Source organism: Peromyscus eremicus, chromosome X (genome assembly GCF_949786415.1).
Source record: "Peromyscus eremicus chromosome X, PerEre_H2_v1, whole genome shotgun sequence".
Lineage (NCBI taxonomy): Eukaryota > Metazoa > Chordata > Mammalia > Rodentia > Cricetidae > Peromyscus > Peromyscus eremicus.
In genome coordinates this window covers 15497702-15521541 of record NC_081439.1, presented here as the reverse complement: position 1 = coordinate 15521541, position 23840 = coordinate 15497702, and the positions used below count along the sequence as shown (strand labels likewise).

Sequence of the window (23840 nt, the reverse complement as noted above, 5' to 3'; positions counted from 1 at the left end):
GTTTAAAATGTGTTGATGGGTATACCAGAGAGGTGTGTGCAACAAGATAGACCTGTTCTATAGGCCTAAGATGCTATTTCATGACATTCTTAGCTCTGGGATTGGCAGAAGGCAGTGCTCTGCTAAGTTAATGGCTTCTAAGAGGTTTTTATTTATTATCGTAAGATACTAGTTCTAAGTTAATAGTTTCTAAGAGATTTTTATTTATTATTACAGAATGTTAGTGCCAAGTTAATAGCTTTTAAGAGGTTTTTATTTATTATCACAAGATGTTATTTCAGATACAGATTGGGGCAAGGAAGCCTAAAACTACCCCATGATAAAGCAATTAGCCTCTGAACCGGCAAAGTTCTAATCTCTCCATAATACTGAAATTCCAATTGCTCCACCAGTCTCTGCAGACATAAACACAACCAGACACAGCTTCTTTTCATGGATTTTCACCACAATACTCTTTGTTTAAATAAAAGAAACTTCGGAGAACAAAAGTATAGTGCAAGGAAGAGTTACTAGGCCCGGCATGGATCTCTGCTGCCTGGATGCTACTCCATCTGGCTTCTAGTCATTACTGTTAAGGAAACAGCCTGCTCAGAGAACAAAGGGACTTTACTCCAGGAAAATAACAAAGGCAGGAATAGTAATGACTGGAAGAAAAGTTCTCCTGAGCCCAGACCTTAAGGTTGGCTTCTCCATTATAAAACCCTATGAGAAGTAAAAACTAATAAACTGCACATCCAAACAAAAGTCCTGATGCTAAAGCAACTGTCAGTAAGAATTCATTCCCATTGCCAAACTTGGTGCTGCACTGCCTGTAATCCCAGCATTCTGGAGGTGAAAGCATGAGGATCAGGAGTTCAAATCTGGCCTTGGTGAAATAGCAAGTTTGGGACCAGCTGGGATTACAGGAGACCCTGGCTCAAACACGCACAAAAAACATACAAACAAAAACGAAAGAAAAAGAAAAAAATTCAGATCATTTGTGTACAAATATACTTTCTTTTGGTATAGGATGTGATTTTTTTTTTCAGTGTTTTTAGGGTACAGGTAAAATCATCCCAAAAGACTATGCACAGAAGGGTGAGGGCTGCGAGGAAGACAGTTATTCAAAGCAAGGCTGAGTGGGAGAAGCGCGTCCTGGAGACCGGGATCTGGGCTTGAACATGGGGCGACCCCGGCTGTCTCTAGCGCTATGCTTTGTCCTATAGGTAAAAGATTCAAAGAAACATCCGGGCAACTCTTAGGGAGACTGGCAGCGACCTCACTGGCATCACTGCGCAAGCTCGGAATCAGCCAATCCTAGACCACGCCTGACAGCTTCCTTCCGGTGAGGGAGGGACTTCTGCTGACGTTTCGCTAGGGCGAGGATGGGCGTACAGGCTTTCGTCGCGGAGACGGTTCGCCGCTCTCTCTTAGGTAAGTACGAGAGACTTCGGTGGTCTTCCCCATTCCGCTTACCTTCCCCAGCCTTCATTTCTACAGCTCTTGACTGAAAAACAGCGGAAAAATTTCAGTCCTGTGTGGGTGAGTCTCAGTTTCGGAGGCCGCTAGATGGCAGTGTAAACGCGATATTGTAACCCTTCCTGCTCCACCCCGCCCTTTGTGCTTAAAAAAAAAAAAGGTTTTCTAAATTATGCTTCCTCTACTAGGTCCTTTTTTTTTTGACTTGCTTTTTGCTTGCCAGTGGAGGAATCTTTGCTGTTCAAATTGGCGCCTTTTTTTTTTTTTTTTTTTCTGTTGGCAGCCTAGACACCCAAGCTACTTGTATTTTGGCTTCTCCAAAATTCGTTCTCTTTAACTTGTCATATTTAAGGATCTTTGTAAGCATCCTTGTTCTTTCATTTAACTGTTTGTATTGAGTATTAATGATAACAGTTCTTACTCACTGTCACCCAGTGCTTACTATTTATAGTTTATGATTGCTGATTCAGGTTTTTTTTTTCTTTTAATCCATATGGGTATATTTTAAACACGCAGAGATGAGTATTCGCGTTATTGCTTTTAACAACTTTAAAAAAATCACATTGAACCCCTCTGACATGTATAATTACTATGTGTTATTTAAAGATTTGAAAAAGACAGAGAGGGTAGAGAGACAACTCAGCAGTTAGAAGCTAGTACTGCTCTTACAGAAGACCCTTTGCAGCACCTGCCTTGGCTCTAGGGGATCAGACACCTCTGGTCTCACTGAGCATCTGGACCCACATACACAGACAGACACATATAATTAAAAAGTGATAAAAATGAATCATTTTAAGACTTGAACACTTTTTCCAAATGTGACAAAATCATCTAATAACCAATTTCCCACTTATATCAGTGGCATGCATCATAAAGTATTGTACCTAAGGGTTGTACCATAGTTGCTTTCCTTTCTGCTTGCTCACCATTATAGTTCAGCTCACCATCATCAGAACAGTGGCTAGCTGTATATTCTCAACATTGGTATCTCTTGAACAGATGACTAAGTAAGTGCCTGAGTTCTTCAGGGCACCATTTTCTTTTTCTTTTTTTCTTTTTGTTTTTTTGAGACAGGGTTTCTCTGTGTAGTTTTGGTGCCTGTCCTGGATCTTGCTCTGTAAGCCAGGTTGGCCTCAAACTCATAGAGATCCATCTGGCTCTGCCTCTCGAGTGCTGGGATTAAAGGCATGCACCACCACTGCCTGGCCAGGGTACCATTTTCTATACACACAACATGACTGAGTAGGAGCAGGCCTGGTGGTTCAGGCTTGGTAGTACAGGCCTGTAATATAGCTACTGGGAAGCCTGAGGTAGGAAGGGTTGCAATTCAAAGTCTGCCTGTGCTACAGAATGAGTTGAAGGCTAGCTAGGACTGTTTAGTGAGACTCTGTCCTGAAATTAAAAAAAAAAAAAAAAAAATCAGGAGAGTTGAAGATACTGCTCCATAGTAGGCTGCTTGCCTAGCATGTCTATTATCATCCTTGTATTTAATCAGCAAAGCATTTTACAAAGCAGGCAAGTGATTAGACAGTGATGGACCAGGTATGTTGGCAAATATTGGTACTCTTTACTCATCTTGATACCCTTGGTTACCATCTCTATACCTGTGTACCACAGTTTCCATAAACTAAGAGTGGTGACAGAGCCTGCTTCAGGGGGTGGTCGCCCGCATAGGCCAACAGGTTTTTAGCCTGTGCCCTAGTAGTCATGGATACTGTTTTGATTTTGACTTTTTTTTCTTTGAGCAGGTTCTTTAGCCCAGAGTAGCGTTGAAATGGCTAGTCTAGCTGAGGATGACCTTAGCTCCTGATCCTCCTGTCTCCACATCCTCAAGTGCTATGATTAGGGGTGTAGTGTCAGGGGAAAACATATCAGTATATTTCTTAAAGATAATTCCTCCAGAAAGTGAAAAGAATATTTTTGTACTGACATATTATTCCAACATCTCCCAATTATCCAGAATTTGCATTTTTGGAAGTAGATTTATTAGTTCATTCACTCTTGGAAGAAAGTTTCAATACTCATTCTATGAGGATTCTTGTTTACCATGCCTTTACTATGATTTATAATAGCAAATTATTATAAATATTATATATAATAAATTATTATAAATATTATAAACTAACATTTAAATAGTAGCCATTATCTTGTATAATTATGTTAAATATTAATTTATTAGATATTTATTAAATTATTTTGACTTTAAAATATTGGATATTTATGCTTATATGTGACTAATAAAATTTAGTTTAGTAGCATTTAATTATTAAATATAAATATTATATATTAATAATAATTGTTATTGTTGTGGTACTGTGCATTGAACCTAGGACCTCATACATGCTAGGCAAATGCTCTACCACTAAGCTATAGCCCAAACCCTAATTTTTAAAGGTAGTTATTTTATTGATTTTAATAGTTGCAGGTATAGAAATTAGTTACCATCTGTCATCTGCATTGCAAATTCTTCTCTCTTTTTTTTTTTTTAAATGTGAACTATGTCAATTTAAACAAGCTTTTTCCCCAGGTGGTAAGGTTGATTTAAAAAAAAATATAGGATGTTGCACAAATTTGGATGTCTTCTTATGCATAGGGACCATCCATGTGTTTCTGGATTACTCTGGTTTTAAGATAGGTGCTGCTGAAGCGAACACTGAACTGTAAATCCTTGACTTTTTTTAAACTTTGCAGTTATGTTTGTCATTTTCAGATGTATAATTTTTTTTTCTGTAACCAAATTTATTGATTTTTGCCCCAATGCTGGGATAAATTCAGTGTTTAGACTTTGTAAGCAGAGCGCCACTGATCACTTAGCATTCACTCATGCCTTGTTTTCAAGGATTTAGTCTTTGGTAGAAAGCTGAAAACATCCCCTCTGATTTACCTCTCTTGTCACTTATTTTTGTCTTTTTTCTTCTTTTGAGTTTCTACTTACTCTGCCTAATCCCCCCACTAAAAAGAAAACCCACAGTAATTGTATAGGAATGCCCACCCATAAGTACTTGTTGAATTTTGAGAGGATGTCCCAATTAGATGTTCTTAAATAATCTCCTTACTTTTGTCTTTCTCTTTCCCTTCTCCAAAGTGTCAGACCTGTCCAATTCTGGTTCAGTAACTCGCCCAAGCATGCACATTGTTTTTAGCTCCCTACCAGCAGAGGTGGCCACTGTGGAATAGGCCTCTTCCTCAGAGTAGATGGAAGGGCCAAATTAGCTGTTGGAGAGGCCTGTGGGGGGTGATTGAGGGATGCTTTTGCTATTAAAGGGAGAGCTGAGAGGATATGCAGATGAGAGTAGTGACTTCATTAGTCAGTGTTGTTCTCCAATTCCCCAGGGCTTCAGGGTTCCACCTGCTTTCTCTGTCCTTTGACAAGGTGACTTCATTGCTTCTTCAAAAGAGAACCCTGACTAAAAGCAACTTAGGGAAGAAGGGACTTATTTGGTTAACAATTTTAGGTTACAGTTCATTATTGTAGGGAAGTCCAAGGAGGAAGTTAAAACATCCACAGTCAAATACATGGAGAACAAACATGGATCCTTGCTTGCTCTGGCTAGGGAATGGTGCTGCTTACAGTGGGCTGGGTCTTCCCATGTCAATTAACAGTCAAGACAATTTCCTATAGATGTGTTCACTCAACCTGATCTAGATAATCCCTCATTGAGAGTCTCTTCCCAGGTGATTGATTGTAGACTATGGTAAGTTGACAGTTAAAACTAACCATCACAGTACTAGAAACTGAGTTTAAAGTTTTAATTTTCTTGTTTGTTACTAATATATAAAAGCTGTTGAGTATAACAAGTACTATGTAACTTGTTAAATCCACTTAAGTTCTAGTATTTTTTCTTAGATTTTAAAAAATTATTTGGTTTTATTTTATGCGCATTGGTGTTTTCCTTACATGTCTGTCTGTCTGTCTATTTGTGTGTGTGAGGGTATTGGATCCTCTGGAAGTAGAGATACAGACAGTTGTGAGCTGCTGTGTGGGTGCTGGGAATTGAACCCAGGTCCTCTTGAAGAGCAGCCAGTGCTCTTAACTGCTGAGCCATCTCTCCAGCCCCTTTCTTAGATTTTTGTATGTCAATAGTCATGACATTTTAAATAGAGACTCATTTACTTCTTTACAAAGATTACATATCCAAATATTTTAAAATGAGTACACTGAACATGCAAAGGCATGGGTTCATCTCAAAAAACCAAACCCTACAGCATAAGTAAATACATAGCAGTAAAGAAGAGGGTTCTTTCCCCAGGATCATTCTGGAAACCATAGCTGTCTAACTCACCTGTTGGTATTTGGAGCTTAGTGTTACTGGTGTTAGGGTCACAGCCTGGACCCTGACAGCCATAACAAGCTATGCTTAGTAGGCTAATGAAAGAGACAAGTAAATAGTGAAAAGCAGAGAAAAGACATTTAGTCTATGTGGGCACACTGGGAAGAGGGACAGCTCTGTTGACACCCTTCCTCCCAAGTCCATCTTCTGGGTGCTGGCATGAGATTTAGGTTTATAAAGAGGGCAAGAGGTATATGTGTTAACTGCAGTCCTGGTTAAGAGGTGGTCTCACTCATCTTTGGCACATCATCAGCTTAGATTCCATCTCTCTTCCAGGGCAGTCTGTTGTCAGAACCATGTGAAATCCATCCCTGGGAGACAAGTTCCTCCTCTGGCTGGCATCAGGCCTTTCAGCCTTTACTTTGTTTGAGCATAAGATTCTTGAGTAAAGTCCAATTTCTCTGGGGCTGACCACACTCATGTGGACTTCTCCTTGCTCCAAAGCAGTGGTTCTCAACCCCTGGGTTTGAGTGACCCTTTCGCAGGGGTTGCCTATCTGATATCCTGCATATCAGACAGATATTTACATTAGGATTCATAGCAGTAGCGAAAATGCAGTTATGAAATAGCAATGAAAATAATTTTGTGGTTGGGGTCACCACAGCATGAGGAACTGTATTAAAGGTTTGCAGCATTAGGAAGGCTGAGAACCACTGCTCCAGAGGAATTCCAATCCGCTTTAGCTGTGGAGTTAGCGGTCTCACCATCATCATTGGTGTGCTTCAGCTGAATAAACTAAGTAGAAATCAATTATTATTTTTCTCATTAATATTGTGGTACCTTGGCTTGGACAGGTTGAGCATCCCTTCGAAACTAAGATTTCAGACAAGCACAGAGAACACAAGGTCTTGAGCACCACTGTGAAAAGGAAAGTTCAGCTATGTGGTCTGGTGTTTCTGTATCCTGCAGTTTGAAGGCTTTGATTCCTCCAAGTAAGTACTCAGTCTTAGCCATGTGGTTTTATAATATCTAAGACCATCAATTCTAGAGTCATGATTTTAGGGGGAATACAGAGTTCCTTTGATTCTTCAAAGTGGAAACCAAGGGTTGTTAGTTTTTAAAAATGAGTAACAGGTTTTATTATGGCATTTTGTACTACTTTGTGTTGATCCTTGGCCCACTCCCTTCACCATTGCCTTCCTCTTCCTGCTGGTCTCTGTCTTCACCCCAGCTAGCAGCCTTTCTGCTTTCAACAAGGGTCTGTAACAAAACAACACAACTTCATATGCCAGTGCTAGTTAAGTATAGGGGAAGGTATGATGTGCTATTTGGTAAAGTTTTGTCATGAAAATCTTACTACTTTGAAATAAAAACTCAAGTTTCTATAGTTTTTCGTGTTGCTGATAGACCATGCCAGGCAGGAAGAAAGAATGAAAGGGCCCTATGCAGCCAATGAGACACTGGGTTATCAATGTCAGCTTCCTTGGAGACAAATGGCATCTTCAGTTCCTGGCCTGAAGTACCAGGTCTCCCCCTGCAGGTTGCTCACTCCAGTTTTTCTCTTTTTTAAAACCGAGGGCAAACTGGCTTAGAGACAGACAGACAGATGGGATGGAAAGGAAATTCTCTGGGGTCCAAGACCTGCCTTTCAGAAAACCATGTCTGCCTATGATAGTGCTTAAAATGGAAGCTTGTTTTGGTACAAGCTTTTTTTTCCTGTTATGCAGGGAATAGAGGTAAATAATTCAGAAAGAGCATGGTTTTCTTATCTCTGTCCAGGAGCTCAGGTACATCCAGAGCACCTGTCCATTATTGTCTGTGACAGAAAGGCAAAAGCTTTCTTGCCGCCTAGGGCATGCTAAAGGATGGGCATAGTAAGGAGAAGCCAGAAGGCTTTTGAGGAGGAGAGTCCAGTGGCCGCCTGTTCTGTGTCCTTGGCTCTGTGGTGGGTAGTTAGTGTGAGGATTAAGAGAAAGTCGGTGAGTGCTCCTCCAGAGGAATGAGTTCCAAGGCTGGCTGGAGTGGGTGTAGTGTCCAAAGGACAGGTGTTTGTTGGTGGGTAGGGCAGCTGTTTTGGAGATGAGCAGTCCCATCCATTAGTCTAGAGGCAGCTATGATGTTGGGAAGGTATGTCTTGGTGGGCCCCAAGAGGGAGAGTTGTGGAGATCTCACTGGCTATCTCCACAGAGACTCAGAGCCTGCTGGAGACCTCACTGACTGTTTCTGCACAGGCTCAGAGCCTGCTCATTCTTGGGTAGGGACAGCTGAGTTCTTCTGGGGAGGGGAATCAAGAACTTCCTGTTTCTTTGGTTCTGAGGGCCGCAGCAGAGAAGGTTTTCGTGCTGGGGGTCATTTTCTGGGTCCACCTGGCAAAATGAGAGCGTTTTTGGAAAGGTTTCGGTCATCCTGCCATTTTCTTGCCACGTCATTTTCAGTGATTCCAGCTGGAAGCCAGTTTAAGGGAAGCATTTCTTCTTAAGCGTGCGAATTGGGTGTTTTGATCAATAGGTGCCAGTATTGCTCTAGGATGTGAGCCTGCACATAGTTTCCCCTGCCCTTCGTGCTTGAAAAAAATGGATTTGGAATTTTTGTCTGCTGGGATTATGGGATTGATTTGCTGAGTTCTGGAGGTTCCCCCCAACAGTTCAGGGTCTGTGAATTTGGAATGCTCTGATTTTTAAGTTGCAGTTTCTCCTGTGGGGCATTCTAGGCACCCAGGCTTCTTAGTGTTTCTTCTCCTCTGAAAGGTCTGGTCAGTTTCTCTTACTGACCCTGGGACTTATGGACTTTTTTGGGTACGTTTTTGCAATAAAGACTAAATTCAATTTTTGGTCTTAAAAGTTCTGTAAAGTATAATAAAAATAGTTCTTACCACAGTCTTATCACCCTGTGGTCATCATTACTTATATTTATGATAATTGCCTTGTGGGTTTTATCCTCCATAAAGGTACATTTTAAACATACTGTGATCCATGTCTGCCTTGGTGTGTTTAACATCTTCTTACATATATCTATGTCAACTCAAAAAACCATAGCTCTCCATCTTAAAGGAAATAAGAGATAGTTTATTTTGGAGCCATTTGAATGACCATGGCCCAGGGACCCAGATTTAGGTTACTCCAAATTCCATGTTCCCACGTGGAAGCAGTTTCATGGAGTTTTATAGTTTTAGAGAATAAAGAAAGTCGTGAATCAGGGCAAGTTTAAAATCCATTGGAGGATACATCAAAGAGACAGGTACGCTGAGATGAGAGAAGTTTTCCTATAGGCCCAAGATGCTAGCTGACAGGCTTTTGGGTAGCTGGAAGCTAGTGCTCTGCTAAGTTAATAGATTCCAAAGGCTTCTATGAGTCACAAGGTATTCTAACATAGACGTGGGCAAGGAATGGCTATTCCTCCTTAGGGCTGGAACTAACCAAAGATAAGGTAAGTAGCCTCTGGACCTGCAACATCCCAATCTCTCCACAGTTCTTTAGCAATGAGTCTCTGCAGACACAGCTTCTTTGCAGTTTTCTTTCATACACACATATGCAGGATCATCACAGTAAACTTCATATACATGTTTTAAGCTAGGGGCTCAGTAAAGAAACCACCAAGTTGGCTACTCATGGTTAGTGGGGAAGGTTTGGTTATAGATAAGAGTGACTAGCCAAAGGCATCTGGGGGAAATCTGCCATGGCTACCTCTCTTAGACAGAGATGAGCAGACTGGCAATTGCCAGGGCTCTGAGAGCAGAGGAGATCGCAAAACTGGTGGGAGAGGCCTGCCAGTTCTAAGGGGTTATATTGTTTGGGAGAATGGCAGGTTAGCTGAGACAGCCTGCGGACCAGCTTGGGGCTCTGGTCTGTTGGAGGCTTGTTTGACTTAATGGAGAACTAGATGTCCTTTTCAGAGGTTGGGGAACTGGAGGAGCAGATAAGAAAGCAGTGGATTTTCCTGGCAAGCACAAACTCACTTTACAAGGTTTCTGAAGATGCTGAGCCCAGATTGCCATTATTGGGGGTTGGGACCTGACACATGTATTACCCAATCTCTTATTTAACATAAATCACCTTTTTTTTTTTTTTTTTTTGGTTTTTCGAGACAGGGTTTCTCTGTGTAGATTTGCGCCTTTCCTGGAACTCGCTCTGTAGACCAGGCTGGCCTCGAACTCACAAAGATCCGCCTGCCTCTGCCTCCCAAGTGCTGGGATTAAAGGCGTGCGCCACCACCGCCCGGCAACATAAATCACCTTAACCAAATAATCGTTTGAAAAGGTATGAATATTTTTCTACATAAAACATTGCTCCAGCTGGGCGTGGTGGCGCATGCCTTTAATCCCAGCACTTAGAAGGCCGAGGCAGGGGATCTCTGAGTTTGAGGCCAGCCTGGTCTACAGAGCGAGTTCTAGGACAGCCAAGGCTGTTGTTACACAGAGAAACCCTTTCTCAGAAAACCAAAAGAAAAGACAACCCAAAAACAAAACATGATTCCTATTCTATTTGCTTTCTTTTTGCTCACCATTGTTTTCCCAGCACAGCAAAAAAGTGCCCAGAACTGTGCTCTCACAAAATATGTATATTTTCTTTAATATGTATAGAAGTGACGATTTCTTCAGAGTAACCTTTAGAAGACTACATTTTAAAGATTTATTTTTAATTGTATGTGTGCATGTATGTGTGAGTGCATGTGTATATGCACATGAGTGCAAGTGTCCACAGAGGTAAGAGGCATTTGATCCCCTGGGGCTGGAGTAACAGGCTGTTGTAAGCCACCAAACATAGGTGCTAGGAACTGAACTCGGGTCCTCTGAAAGAACATTACTTGCTCTTAACTGCTAAGTCATCATGCCAATTTTTTTTTTTTTGGTAATTTTGTTTATAAATATAAAATATTTCATAGTAGTCTAGTATTTGAACATTTACCTAATGTGACTTTTCTTTCTACTTAACACCTTATTCTAAGCCATCAAGATGTTGTTATAATTAAACTAAATCTTTTGTGGCTAGAGAGATGACTCGGTGTTTAACAGCACTTGTTGCTTGCTCTTGAAGAGTATCCAGGTTCAAGTTCTAGTACCTGCATGGTGGCTCACAACCATCTATAACTCTAATCTAAGGGGATTCTCCCTTGCCTTCTTCTCACCTCCATGGGCACCAGACACACACATGGCACATAGAAATAGATTCAGGCAAAATGTTCACATACAAATACATCTTTAAAAATGTAAAAGGAAAATTCTTCACCTATGTATTTAGCAACAGGAAAGCATTTTGCAAAGCCACAGACAGTGTAGAGTGGAAGAGATCAGGGGCATTGATGAACATGCCTCTTTTCCTTGCTGTGTCCTGAGACTCTTGATGCTTGGCTCCATATCTATATGGCATCTTTCCCTCAAAGAGAATTCATCAGTAGATGGTAGAAGGACCTGCTTTAGGAAGTGATGGCCTACATAGTAGCCTAACGGGCTCTTAGTGTATGTCTTGCTAATGTTACATGGCATGCTATTGTTATTTCTCATATTTGTTAAAATGTGGAGTAGACACTTCTTAGAAAATTGAAACTGTGATAAAATGTACCTTAATAAAAAAGATAGCCAGGCAGTGGTGGCACACACCTTTAATCCCAGCACTCAGGGGGCAGAGGCAGGTGGATCTCTATGGGTTCAAGGCCAGCCTGGTCTACAGGGCTGTTACACAGAGAAACTCTGTCTCAAAAAAACGAGAGAGAGAGAGAGAGAGAGACAGACAGACAGACAGACAGACTCAGAGAGAGAGACTCAGACTCTTATGCAGCTCAAGCTAACTGTAGCTGAGAATGATCTGATCTTCCTGTCTCCACTTCTTAAGTGCTGGGATCACAGCTCTGAACCTCCATACTCAGTCCATATGTGGTTTGGAATCAAGCCTAGAGCTTTGTGTATGCCAGGTAAGCATCCTACTAACTGTGCTCGATGATCCTCAGCCCCAAATACACTCTTTAAATGTCACAGCTCATGTATGTTATATATGTTGAGCTTTCTGCTTTCTAATACAAAAAGAAGTGTCATCTGTAGGGAAATCCATGAAAGAAATGTGAATCAGGAAAGCACATTTATACATTTCTCAAAGATGTCCTTTCTATAAAATGAATTTTTATGTATTATTTTTTACTGTATTGAATTGTTTGTAATATATTTCTTGAAGTAGACTTACTGTATTAAAAACCTAGACTCTTTATACTTTGGGTGTATACTGAAGGAAAGGTAATACCCAGTATATACCCTCACTATCATTTATGAATTTTAAAATATCACGGTATTACATAATTAATAGCTGCAAGTATAGAAATGAATCCCAGGTGTCACAAATGTTGTGACTACTTTCCTTGAGATTTGCTCTTTAATTGTGCTTCTGGTTTGAAGATGAATATACAATTTTATTTTTCTGTAGCTAAGTCCATGACAGTTTCTACTGCCCATGAAACCCAGTCCATGGAGAATGTTAAGTGAGCATTTTATCATTGAGACATACCCACAACACTGTCCCTTTTTTGCAAGGCTTCATACTGAAAATGTCATCCTGATCTGACCTTTTCTGTCACTAGATTTTCCCCCTATTTTTCCTTTCTGTTTCCCACTGTAGTGATAAAGTCTCCCTGAACTACCGAGAAAGACTCCAAACAGAATTCACACTTGTGATTTCTCTAACTCCCAGCTGTTAGCATTTAGGCATCTGTGCTGACCTGCCCTTAGGGTCCTGACAGGATAGACCTCAGCTGCAGTCACTAAGAGCACCCTCTTTGTGTATTTGCTACATTTCCTTACAAAAGGCGGGCCTTGCCCACCTCCAGTCCCTTTCTCTTTCCCTTCCTTGTCCCCAGGGACCGATCCCTGCCCCCTTCTCTCCCCCTTCTCTCCCTTCCATTCAGTAAACCTCCTATGTGGGCCCTGTTGTATGGTGTGACTCCTTCCTGTGCCGTTTTTAAAATACAACGTTGGTTCCCTGACCAGGAAGGCTCTCCCAGCAGTCTGAAACATGCTGGGACCCTGGAACCTGGTCTGCCCGCCACAGCCCTACTTTCCCACCTAATGGATCGCTGGGACTCTCCATCTAACACCGATGATTGGTAAGCCACCCCTTCTCCACCTCTGGCCATTTCCCACGAATGAGGCGTCATTTCTCCAGCACAGTCCTCACCTTCTGGTTTTTCTCCAACTCCTGGTACCAGGCGACTGACTGTGTCTCACTCGGGCTCCTAGTCCATCGGCCTCTGCTTTTTTGGATGAGGGTCCACTGAGCAGCTTGTGCCTTCTTGTGGGTCCTCGCTGAATCTCGTAGAGATTCCAGCCCTTGGACCTTTTCTACCTCACTCACGGAAAATGTGCCTACCACCATAAGGGCTTAATTTATCTGCCTTTGTAGTCAGACTGGGTAAATGACCACTTACCAGCACTCCATATCCTGCCTGGTATTTTCCAGGACCTTTGTAACTTCTGCTGGTGATCTGATAGATGGAAGGGGGTACCCTGCTTTCAAGCTTTCTCTTATTCAGTCCCTACTCCAATGCAGCTTTTCACTCTTTCACTCTTTTGCGCTCCCCCTCCCTCACACCTGCAACAAATCTGCTTTCTCATTCACCAACAGCTTTGCCTCCCATTCAGTACCAGCAATTGGATCTCTGGTGGGGCCACCCGCCTCACCATTTTCCTAGATGTGAGGCTTCGTTTCCCGAGCACAGTCCTCCCCTCGCCTTCTGGCTTTTCTCGAGGTCCTGGTACCAGGCGACTGTGTCTCTCTCGGGCTCTTAGCCCTCGGCTCGTGTTCTTGCATGACAGCGTACTGAGCAGCTTGTGCCCACTTAATCTGATCCTCCCTGGATCCCTGGGATGCCAGAACATTCAGGGGTTTGGACCTTCTCTCTGCCTCATCCTTGGGAACTGTGTCATACACCTCCTCCCTCCCATTGGGATGTCTTTTGGTGACCCAGTGACCATTCTTCGGACCAGGCAGTTGGGGAACTGAGAAAAAATTCTCCACTTTCTTCCCCTTTTTTGCTCCAAGACCTGCTTGTGTCTGTCTGCTCTCCCGCTCTAAATGTTCTGTTTGCTGCAACGTGTGAATCAGATGGAGAACCCAGCTTCGTCTTGCACAGCACACATCGGTTCTCCCTTTCTGTTCACTCAACTCCTGTTTAATTCTGTGCGTATGTTCATGTAACTCTTAACAGCAACCACGTGGCTCTCCTCCATCTTGGCTGTGACCTCATCATGATTTCTTGTGAGCTCCAGGGAGTCAACTTGGATCCATCTGAACAGCATCTTTCCAGGTCCAAGTGGTGCTGGACGATTCTACAGAGCCTGGACAGTGAAGTAAAACAGCCAGCTCCCCCAGGACATGGCCAGCACTTTAGTTTTCTCAGGTCCCCAGAGATGATCTACCTCCCCCAGGCCAGCAGGAAGCAGTCTTGAGCATATGGTGCCCTTATTCCCACCTCACCTGCTACCCCTTTCTAACTCCTCACTTTCTATAATAAACAAAAGGGAGGAATGTTAGCATTTAGGCATCTGTACTGGCCTACCCTTAGGGTCCTGACAGGATAGACCTCAGCTGCAGCCACTAAGAGCACCCCCTGTGCGCATTTGCTACATTTCCTTATAAAAGGCCAGCCTTGCCCACCTCTTGTCTTTTTTCTCTTTCTTTTCCTTGTCTCCAAGGATCAGTCCTTGCCACCTTCTCTGCCCCTTCTCTGCCCCTTCTCTCCCCGCTTCCCCTCAATAAACCTCCCACGTAGGCCCTGTTGTATGGTGTGACTCCTTCCTGCTGTTTTTAAAATACAACATTGGTGTGAACAGCAGTTGAACATGGGTCAGTCGATCCTGAGAGATGGGGGCTCCAGTCTCTTGTAACTGCTTCCAGATGACTTGGTGGGCATTGGTTAATTTCTTGGGGTTTGAGAGAGGGGCTTTTCTTGAGGTAGTGGGACATTCTGAGGTAGCTGATTGTCTTCGTGCTGTTTTGAGCCCTGTGGAATCATCTAGCGCCGCTTGGATCTGACAGCTTGGACCCCACACACTGAAGTGGATCTGACCTTTCTGGGTGGGTTCAAGCCAACTCCCTGGAGCTCAGAAGAATTTTTAAGTTCACAAAGGAGACAAATTTTAGACATAAGAAGCAACTGAAGAGAATTTCAAATCCTTAGCTGATAGCTATGATACTATGGTGTTTAGCACTCTGCTATCAGAATTTTATTGGTTAGTGCTAAAGTTACGGAGTCATATAGCGAAAGAAGGAGAGGGAGAGGTGCACGCTACCTCTGGTGGGTGAGAGAGAGAGAGAGGGAGAGGAGTGGGTAGAGCCTGTTTTAATAGGTCACCTTGCACATGCATATGTGGGCTCATGTAGCTACTTATGCATGTGCATAGATTACGTGATAAGTTTTAGGCCTCCTGAAGGCCTCTCCACCTTGCAACAAACCGAATCAGACCAAATTGGAAAGCCCAGGTTTAGTGGGTGAAGCGTTCCCAGGTGATTCCCCAGCCCCGCAGAGAGAAGAAGGGGACGAGACTGGAAGAACCACAGAGTATGTTTTCTGGGATGCCACTTATGTATCCCCTGTGGGAGCTCCTGAGCCTCTCTGGGGGAGGAGCTATGTCTGGTGGGCTTTGAAGGGGCGGGTTTGGGGAGGACCTGTGTTTGGCGGGCTTTGAAGGGGCAAGATTCGGGAGGAGCTGTGTTTGGCGGGCTTTGAAAGGGTGGGTTTGGGGAGGAGCTGTGTGAGGTGGAGCTCCTACCCAAACATTCCAGACTCTTTGGGTATAGGGACACCAGTTCAAGTCTGACTACTTCCTACAGGCATGGGGCAACGTGGGGAAGAGGAGTCGGGAATTGGTGAGCTCACATTCAGCAGGAGGTGTGAGTGGAAGAACATCTGGTTACTTGTCATCCTGGGGACCTCAGGCATCTGTTTCCGAGTTCAATGAAGAGCTTGATGAGTGGTCGTTTGATGAGTCCATTGGCCTTCTCAACCTCCTGGCTGGTGTCCTTGAAGCTGGTGCAGAGGCTGACATATCTGGAGGGCCTCCTGTGAATGGACCTGTGAAATACTCAGTAGAGTGTGGGGGCCAAGGTGAGTATGGCCCTAAAAAGGCTGAGAACATTACAACCAAGCAGAGGTGCAGGGCAAGCAAGTATGACCAGAAAAAAAGAGTGTGAGAAGAATCGCCCTGCAAGAATGCAGGGAAGTGTCAGGGTCTTAAGTAGGAAGGAAGAAATCCCGTCCACTCCCATGACAGAAATTGGTGAGGGAACTGTAAGACCTAAGTGAGATGTCAAAACAGAGCAGGTAGCTCCCATGTCCAAAAGAAAGTCAACGGACTTACCTGTTACCTGCAGCGTCACCCTAGTCTCGGGGAGAGCAATGGGAGTCAGCAGGTCTAGGCTGCGTCAGTTCTCCACCAGGCTTAGGAGTTCTCAGTTGCAGCCCTCTGCACTGGACCTCCATGGCATGGCATGGAGGATGAGCCTGCATGGGGGCATTCAGATTTCAAGTGCCCAGGCTGTCGGCAAACAGGGCATGGTCTCCCGGGTGGCTGGGGGCCAGGGCAATACCTTGACCAGTGGCCCTGCTTTCCGCATTTGAAGCAAGTTTTTGGTGGAGTTGACTTGGGCTGAGCTCCGGCAGGATGGAGCCTTGTGGCCGACTTCCCTTGTCCCCCTTGTGGGGACCCTGGTGGCCTCAGAGCAGCTGCTAAAGCTTGGGCTTGGAGCGTATTCTGTTGCAGCCTTGTCTGTCGGGTTGACTCGGCTGTCATTCTAGAGCATTAAAACTTTAAAAGCCATTTTCACCATTCCTGTAGGGGAGTTTGGGGATCACCTCAGCCTTTGCAGTTTTATTTTTTTTTGTAATTTCTGGTGCTGACTGAGAAATGAAATGGGTGGGAAGGCAGGAGTCTGGTGACACCAAGTATGAGAAAGAAACTGGGGAAGATTTGAGGGCGTTAGGCCAGTGTGTAGGTTGAGGCATTGGGAGATGGGGAAACAGTGTGGGGAGAGGAAGACAAAAAGTAGTATGAGGAGGAATTTGGTCCTAGATTCATAGCCCGGGAGGAGGGGGTTGGGTAGGTAGAGTTTGGGGGAAGTAGGGGAGGGGTCAGTGTCTCCATCAGTGAATAGGTCAGTGCTATAAGACACTGTAGGGAGGGCAGGAACACAGAACCCAAAAACCATGGACATGGGGCAGTTTTGTAGCCCCAGTTAGAATAAATTTTGTAAAAGACCCAGCAGGGTGTTTGGGGATCAGGCTTTGAATGGCAAGTGCCCTTTCTCAAGTCTATGCCTGGACCCGAAGCCTAACACAATGCATCCACTGTGGTAAGTCTTGGGTCAAAAAAACTCAGGGGTGTGTGTGAAATTCCCTTCAACAGAACATCTTCTGGAGAAGGGGTCCCGTGAAACAAAGGCAGCCCTTTGCTCTGGAACTGGTCGGGTGAGGTGAAGGCAGCCCTCCGCACTGGAACAGGTCGGGTGGAGTGGAGGCAGCCCTCTGCAGCACCAGAACGGGTCGGGGTAGAGCGGAGGCAGCCTGCCACAGCACCAGAAAGGGTCGGGTGGAGCGCAGGCATCCATCTGTACCGGAAAGAGTCAGGTGGAGCGCAGGCAGCCCTCCGCACTGGAAAGGGTCAGGTGGAGTGGAGACAGCCCTCTGCACTGGAAAGGGTCAGGTGGAGTGGAGACAGCCCTCTGCACTGGAAAGGGTCAGGTGGAGTGGTGGCAGCCCTCTGCACCGGAAAGGGTCAGGTGGAGTGGAGGCAGCCCTCTGCACCGGAAAAGGTCAGGTGGAGTGGAGGCAGCCCTCTGCACTGGAAAGGGTTGGGGGCCTGGCATGGCCACATTTCTGGCAAGACACCCCGAAAACAAAGAGGCCCTGAGCCTCCTAGGGCAACTTACCCTCCTAGGGGCAACTTACCCAACCAAGAGCCGATCTAAGTCTGGCGGAGAGGTCTGTTTTTCCACCAAGTAGCCCTGGGCCAGTGGGGAAAAATCAACCCCCCCCCTCGGTGGAACCTCGAAATGATAAGTTGTAGGCTTGTGGAAGGCCTCTCTACCTTTGCAAAAAACCAAATCAGACCGAGTTGGAAAGCCCAGGTTTAATGGGTGAAGTGTTCCCTGGTGATTCACTGGCCCTGCAGAGAGGAGAAAGGGACGAGACTGGAAGAACCCTGAGTCCGCTTATATATCCCCTGTGGGTGTCATCCTTAGCCTCAATGGGGGAGGAGCTATGTTTGGTGGGCTTTGAAGGGGCGGGATTGGGGAGGAGCTATGTTTGGCAGGCTCTGAAGGGGCGGGTTTGGGGAGGAGCTGTGTGGTGGAGCTCCCACCCAAACAGCTCTGTGCAGATTACATGACCACATTGTGCACAGATTATATAAGATGAGTGATTAAGCATTTTGCCTGACTGCTGACAGCGCATGCGCAGACATGTGACTCTAGAAGTGCTTTTCTCTTTCTCTTGTTTTTTTTTTTAAACAGCTTTGCTCAGTTCTGGCTGTCAAGGAACTTGCTTTGTAGACCAGGCTGGCCTCGAACTCACAGAGATCCACCTGCCAAAGCCTCCAAGAGCTGAGACTAAAGCTGTGTGCCACCATTGCCTGGCTCCCAGTTGTTTTTCTTTTTCTTTTTTTTTTTTCAAGACAGGGTTTCTCTGTGTAATAGCCCTGGCTATCCTGGAACTCACTGTGTAGACCATGTTGGCCTTGAACTCTCAGAGATCCTCCTGCCTCTGCCTCCCGAGTGCTGGGATTACAGGCATGCCCCACTGTAGCTGGAGTTTTCCTGTGTCCACCCAGCTCCTGCAGCCACTCAGGCCCAAGTAAACACACAGAGACTTTATATTACTTATAAACTATATGGCCGTGGCAGGCTTCTTGTTATCTAGGTTTTTTTTTTTTTTTTTTTTTTTTTTTTTTTTTTTTTTTTTTTTTGGTTTTTCGAGACAGGGTTTCTCTGTGTAGCTTTGCGCCTTTCCTGGGACTCACTTGGTAGGCTGACCTCGAACTCACAGAGATCCGCCTGGCTCTGCCTCCCGAGTGCTGGGATTAAAGGCGTGTGCCACCACCGCCTGACTGTTATCTAGTTCTTATATCTTAAATTAACCCATTTCTATTAATCTGTAAGTTGCCACATGGCCCGTGGCTTACTGATACTTTTACATCTTGCTTCCTCTGTGACTGGCTGGTATCTCCTGACTCAGCCTTCTTGTTCCCAAATTTCTCCTCTCTCTTTGTGCTGCCTGTATTTCCTGCCTGGCTACTGGCCAATCAGTACTTTATTTATTAGCCAATCAGAGCAACACATTCACAGCATACAAAGCAATATCCACAGCACTTCCCCTTCTCTCTTTTTTTCAAAAAGGAAGGTTTTAACTTTAACATAGTAAAATTACATATAACAAAACAATTATCAAACAAGAATTATAATTACAATATCTAGTCTTTATAATATCTAGTCTATTTGTATTTGGCAAAATTAAAGAAGATATCCTTTCTATCCTATATTTGTGAGTCTAAGGTTTCATATCTAACTCATCTTTTATCATAACTAAGGAAATTATAACTATCTAGTCTTCAACTACATCAAAGACCTCAGAAGGATATAATATTACCTGAGAAATGGGAGAAGGACACAAGCAACATTCGGGAGTCTTGTGAGAGTAGACAGAGACAGACAGCTGGCAGCCTAGACAATCATCCACAGTTCCTCTGTAAAGTTCATGCATCTGTCTTTAGCCCACAGGTCTAGAATCTTTCAGTCACTTCTTTCTGTGTCCTGTAGAATGGCTGGCAGTTTCCTCTGCGAAGCAGGAACCTGAAGGACCATTTTGCAAAGCAAAGTTTAGTGGTCACCTTCCTATGGGTCCTGCATGTCCAGTCGATCAGGTAGTCCAGGCAAGAACAGTTTCTTTCCCAAAGGATATTTTTTCCAAGAAGAAGATAAACTCCATATGGAGTGTCTTCGATGCCCATCCTCCTCTCTGAAGTAAATCAGTGCTGCCAGGAGCAGACATGTCTCACTGTCCAGAAAGTCTAAATTTTTAAAACATTTTAAATGCTGTATTCTGTAGGTCTTTGAAGTGTTTGAAGATTACCTACTTAATTGAATTATATCTATGTATACCTAGAAAAATTAACATGACTATAAGTTTGACTGTCATAGAAGACTAATTATTAATCTGTATTTTTTAATTATCCATACAATCTAAATAAGTTACACATAAACATAATACCTCCAACGAGAGTAGAAATATATATACAGTATAACAAAATTAAGTTTAAACTTGTATCAGTAAACTCAAATCCATAGCAATGTAAAACATTTCTAAACAAGTTGTTCTATAAAAGTAGGCTCATTATCTACCCTTTCATCCTATCACATCTATACTATTCTCTTTTCTTCTTTGAAAGAGATTGTATTTATAATAAACCTGTTTTAAATAAAAATATTGGTTTTTCTGTGTCCCACACCAGAAGGTTCTTCTGATATGGGACAGAAGAATCCTTCAACCTTTTCTTTTAGAAATATGCTTGGGTTTAGAGAAGTGGTGAGCCAATTCCATCTCCAAAGCCAGCTTGGTATTTTTGGAAATTTGGGCATAGCTTCTCATACTACTTCCTGCTGGATGAGGGTGCTGTATTCTTATGGGGACATAAAGAAAATTTTAGGATTATGGGGTAGTCCATGAGACTGTATTGTCTGGGCCAATTGCCTTGAAACAGTTTTGGATATTGGATCATTTGGGCCATCGTGTCGTCGGAGACCATTCGGGGATCTTGGCTGGTCAAACCTGACGTATCTTAATCTTGAACAAATCCACAGCCTCTTGCTTTCTGTGGAAACAAAAGCAGAGCCTCCTTTCCAAAGCAACATATTCTTAGATCAAAATTTTGAAGTCAAGGTACCTTTAAAATATACATATTGGTTTAACTGAGCAGCCTTTACAATCAAACGTCTCTCTGCAGTTAAAAATGCCAAAGACAACACAATCCAGATTCTCTGTGTGATATCCATCTTTATGTGGCTTATTTTTTTATATTACTTTTACTTTCTCTTTAAAGACTTTATTTTTTAAAACTTACCTATTTCTTTATATAACTGAATATATTACATTTTTTCTCTCTTCCAAGCCTACATACATTTTTACACACATTGTAAACGGTTTAGAGGTTTATCCCATCTGAATCTGTCTTATTGTGATCTATTGCTTTAAACTGCAGCATTTTCTGCCTACCTCAGCTTCCCAACATGGCGGTGGTATGTTTACCACCAGCTCTGGGTCTGGTAGTCATGTGTACCATCGACTCTCAGAAACAGTGGTCTATGCTTCTGTCAAAGCAGCGTGTAGCCCAGAAACCTTTTTTTTTTTGGGGGGGGCTCTGTACTAGCAAAGGCTAAATCCACCAAGCAATGTAATGTGTGGCTTGCAGATGCCTTATTCCCGCCATACTGCAGGTGAAGTGCGCATGCCAGGAACCTGCCATATAGTAGCTCAAGCATGCAGGCTGTGGCTAACTTGAGAGAGACAACTAGGAAGCTGTTTTTAGCTCTGGTTTAGAATCTTTTTCTTTTAAGCTTTCTCAGGTTTTAGGTGGAAACTCTTGCCCCACGTTCTGGCGCCATTTGTGGCTGGAGTTTTCCTGTGTCCATCCGGCTCCTGCAGCCACTCAGGCCCAAGTAAACACACAGAGACTTTATATTACTTATAAACTGTATGGCCATGGCAGGCTTCTTGCTATCTAGTTCTTATATCTTAAATTAACCAATTTCTATTAATCTCTATGTTGCCACATGGCTTGTGGCTTACTGGTACTTTTACATCTTGCTTCCTCTGTGTCTGGCTGTTGACTCCTGACTCAGCCTTCTTATTCCCAGAATTCTCCTCTCTCCTCTTTGTGCCATCTATATTTCCTGCCTGGCTACTGGCCAAACAGTACTTTATTTACCAATCAGAGCAACACATTCACAGCATACAAAGTGATATCCACAGCACCATACCACTGCACAGACCAACTATTTTTCTAAACTCTCTACCTGTGAAGGTGAATACTTCTGGTACTCTTACAAAATGCGTATTATGCCGGGTGGCAGTAGCACACGCCTTTAGTCCCAGCACTCGGGAGGCAGAGCCAGATGGATCTCTGTGAGTTTGAGGCCAGCCTGGTCTACAGTGTGAGATCCAGGACAGGCCCTAAAGTTACACAGAGAAACCCTGTCTTGAGAAAAAATATGTATTATTTATGTGTGTATGTTTGTGCCTGAATGTATGTGCACTTGTGTATGCAGTTCCTCTAGGAGCTAGAAGAGGATATTGACTCTCCTAGACCTGGTGTTATGAACAGTTGTAGGGCACTTGCTGTGGGTGTTAGGTACTGAAACTGGGTCCTCTGGAAGACTAGCAAGTGCTTTTAACCACTGAGCCATCTCTATAGCCCTGGACTCTTAATATCTATTTTCCTTATAATCATTGAACTTGTGCTAATGTAGCTCAATTAGACCCTGTCCTATAATCTCAATAGAAATGTTGGACCCCACGTATTCTGATTTAGTAAGCTTCTTGAACATGTACATTGTTTTAAATTCCACCCAGAGGAAGGCAGAGTGACAGCTGTGGAAATTGGCCTCTTTATTGGAATAAGTGGAAAGGCCTAGAGCTGCTGGGGGTGGGATGCTGAGAGCAAGGAAGAGATTCTGCTGCCATCAGGGAGAGGGAGAGGGAGGAGAGGGAGAGGGAGAGGGAGAGGGAGAGGGAGAGGGAGAGAGAGAGAGAGAGAGAGAGAGAGAGAGAGAGAGAGAGCGAGAGCGCTAGAGAGAGCTAGCTGACCTTTACTTTCAGGGCAGACTCCTGTATTAATGTTCCTTCAAGGTGTTCTTTCATTTATTTTCAGCTAGAACTTTATGGTATAAACTGAGCCTGCCCAGAGAAAAGCATTCCTGCTCATCACTTTAATCTCCTTAGACATGTGCTCTCTGACCTTAAGCTGAACATTCTTAGGAATGGGTCCACCCCTTATGAATATGTATAGATCCCTGAATAAAATGCCCATGCTTCTTTGTTCCCAGGAGAGCTTTGCTTTGAAAATAGCCCTTGTGCTCTCCTTGCATGTTGCAGATAATAAGTCTTTCTTCACTTTTATGTTTTGGTTTTGCTTATTTTAGCAATTGTGAATCCTTTTGTATTTGTTAACAACGGGATCCTTGGCTTCATTCACCACAGTTGTCCTATCATTTCCACATTAAAGGGGTTATCAGTTTTGCAGAGAAGACCAGCATAAATTATACCTCTTTTATATGGCCACTGACAAGCTGACTTCATTGTCATCATGAAGAGGCCTAACTGCTCCCTTGAGTCTGTCCAGTGGGTTGTAGTTTACAAAGTCTGGTGAAGCCATGTTTTCATACCCTCACTCCATCATTAATCCCTTACTCTAAAATGGCATTTCATATCTTTTGGTATATTATTTTGAGAGGTCTGGTTATGCAGTCCAGTTGGCCTGGAAGTCTGATTATCCTGATAGTCTTTTTTTGAGCTTGTGTCATCATGTCCAGCCTAACAGTTTATTTCTATTGTAGTCATTTTGGAATACATAGACAAGAAAGAAGGGGAAAAAATAACTGTGGCTCAGCTACTCACATACATCCCTTTTAACAGGTCCCCACTTACAACACATTTTGTATGTCACATGTATTTTTCTGTATTTGAGATAATATATTGCCCCATGCTGAATTCTGAAGTTGTTTAGTTTATTATTAGGTAATTAGTATATTTTGTTTAAACCCAGATCTCAATAATTCAGCATAAATATCTGCCATAAAATGCTTAAAATTTCCTCCATTGTCTCTGAAATAGAAAATATATGCTACTGATGCAGGAGAAACTTGAAGTAGTAAAATTGATGCTATAAAGGATTTATTTTATTAATTAAACTTATTTATTTTACATCCCAACCATAGTTTCTGCTCCCTCCTCTCCTCTCATTCCCTCCCACCACCTCCCCTCTGCTCCCTCCATCTACTCCTCCATTTCTGTTCAGGAAAGGGCATGCCTCCCATGAATAGCAACAAAGAATGCCATATCAAGTTGACGTAAGACTAGGCACCT

General features: G+C 43.4%; 1 protein-coding gene across 1 annotated transcript in view; it reads left to right on the top strand.

Annotated features, from left to right (window-relative positions):
- The first annotated feature begins 1311 nt into the window (after window positions 1-1311).
- The window catches only part of LOC131898843 (protein FAM156A/FAM156B-like), a 75528-nt gene continuing 52999 nt past the window's right edge, over window positions 1312-23840 (top strand). The window contains exons 1-2 of the mRNA XM_059250073.1: window positions 1312-1413; window positions 6584-6721. The gene's annotated coding sequence lies outside the window, so the exon portion shown is untranslated. The remainder of the gene's footprint in view (window positions 1414-6583; window positions 6722-23840) is intronic.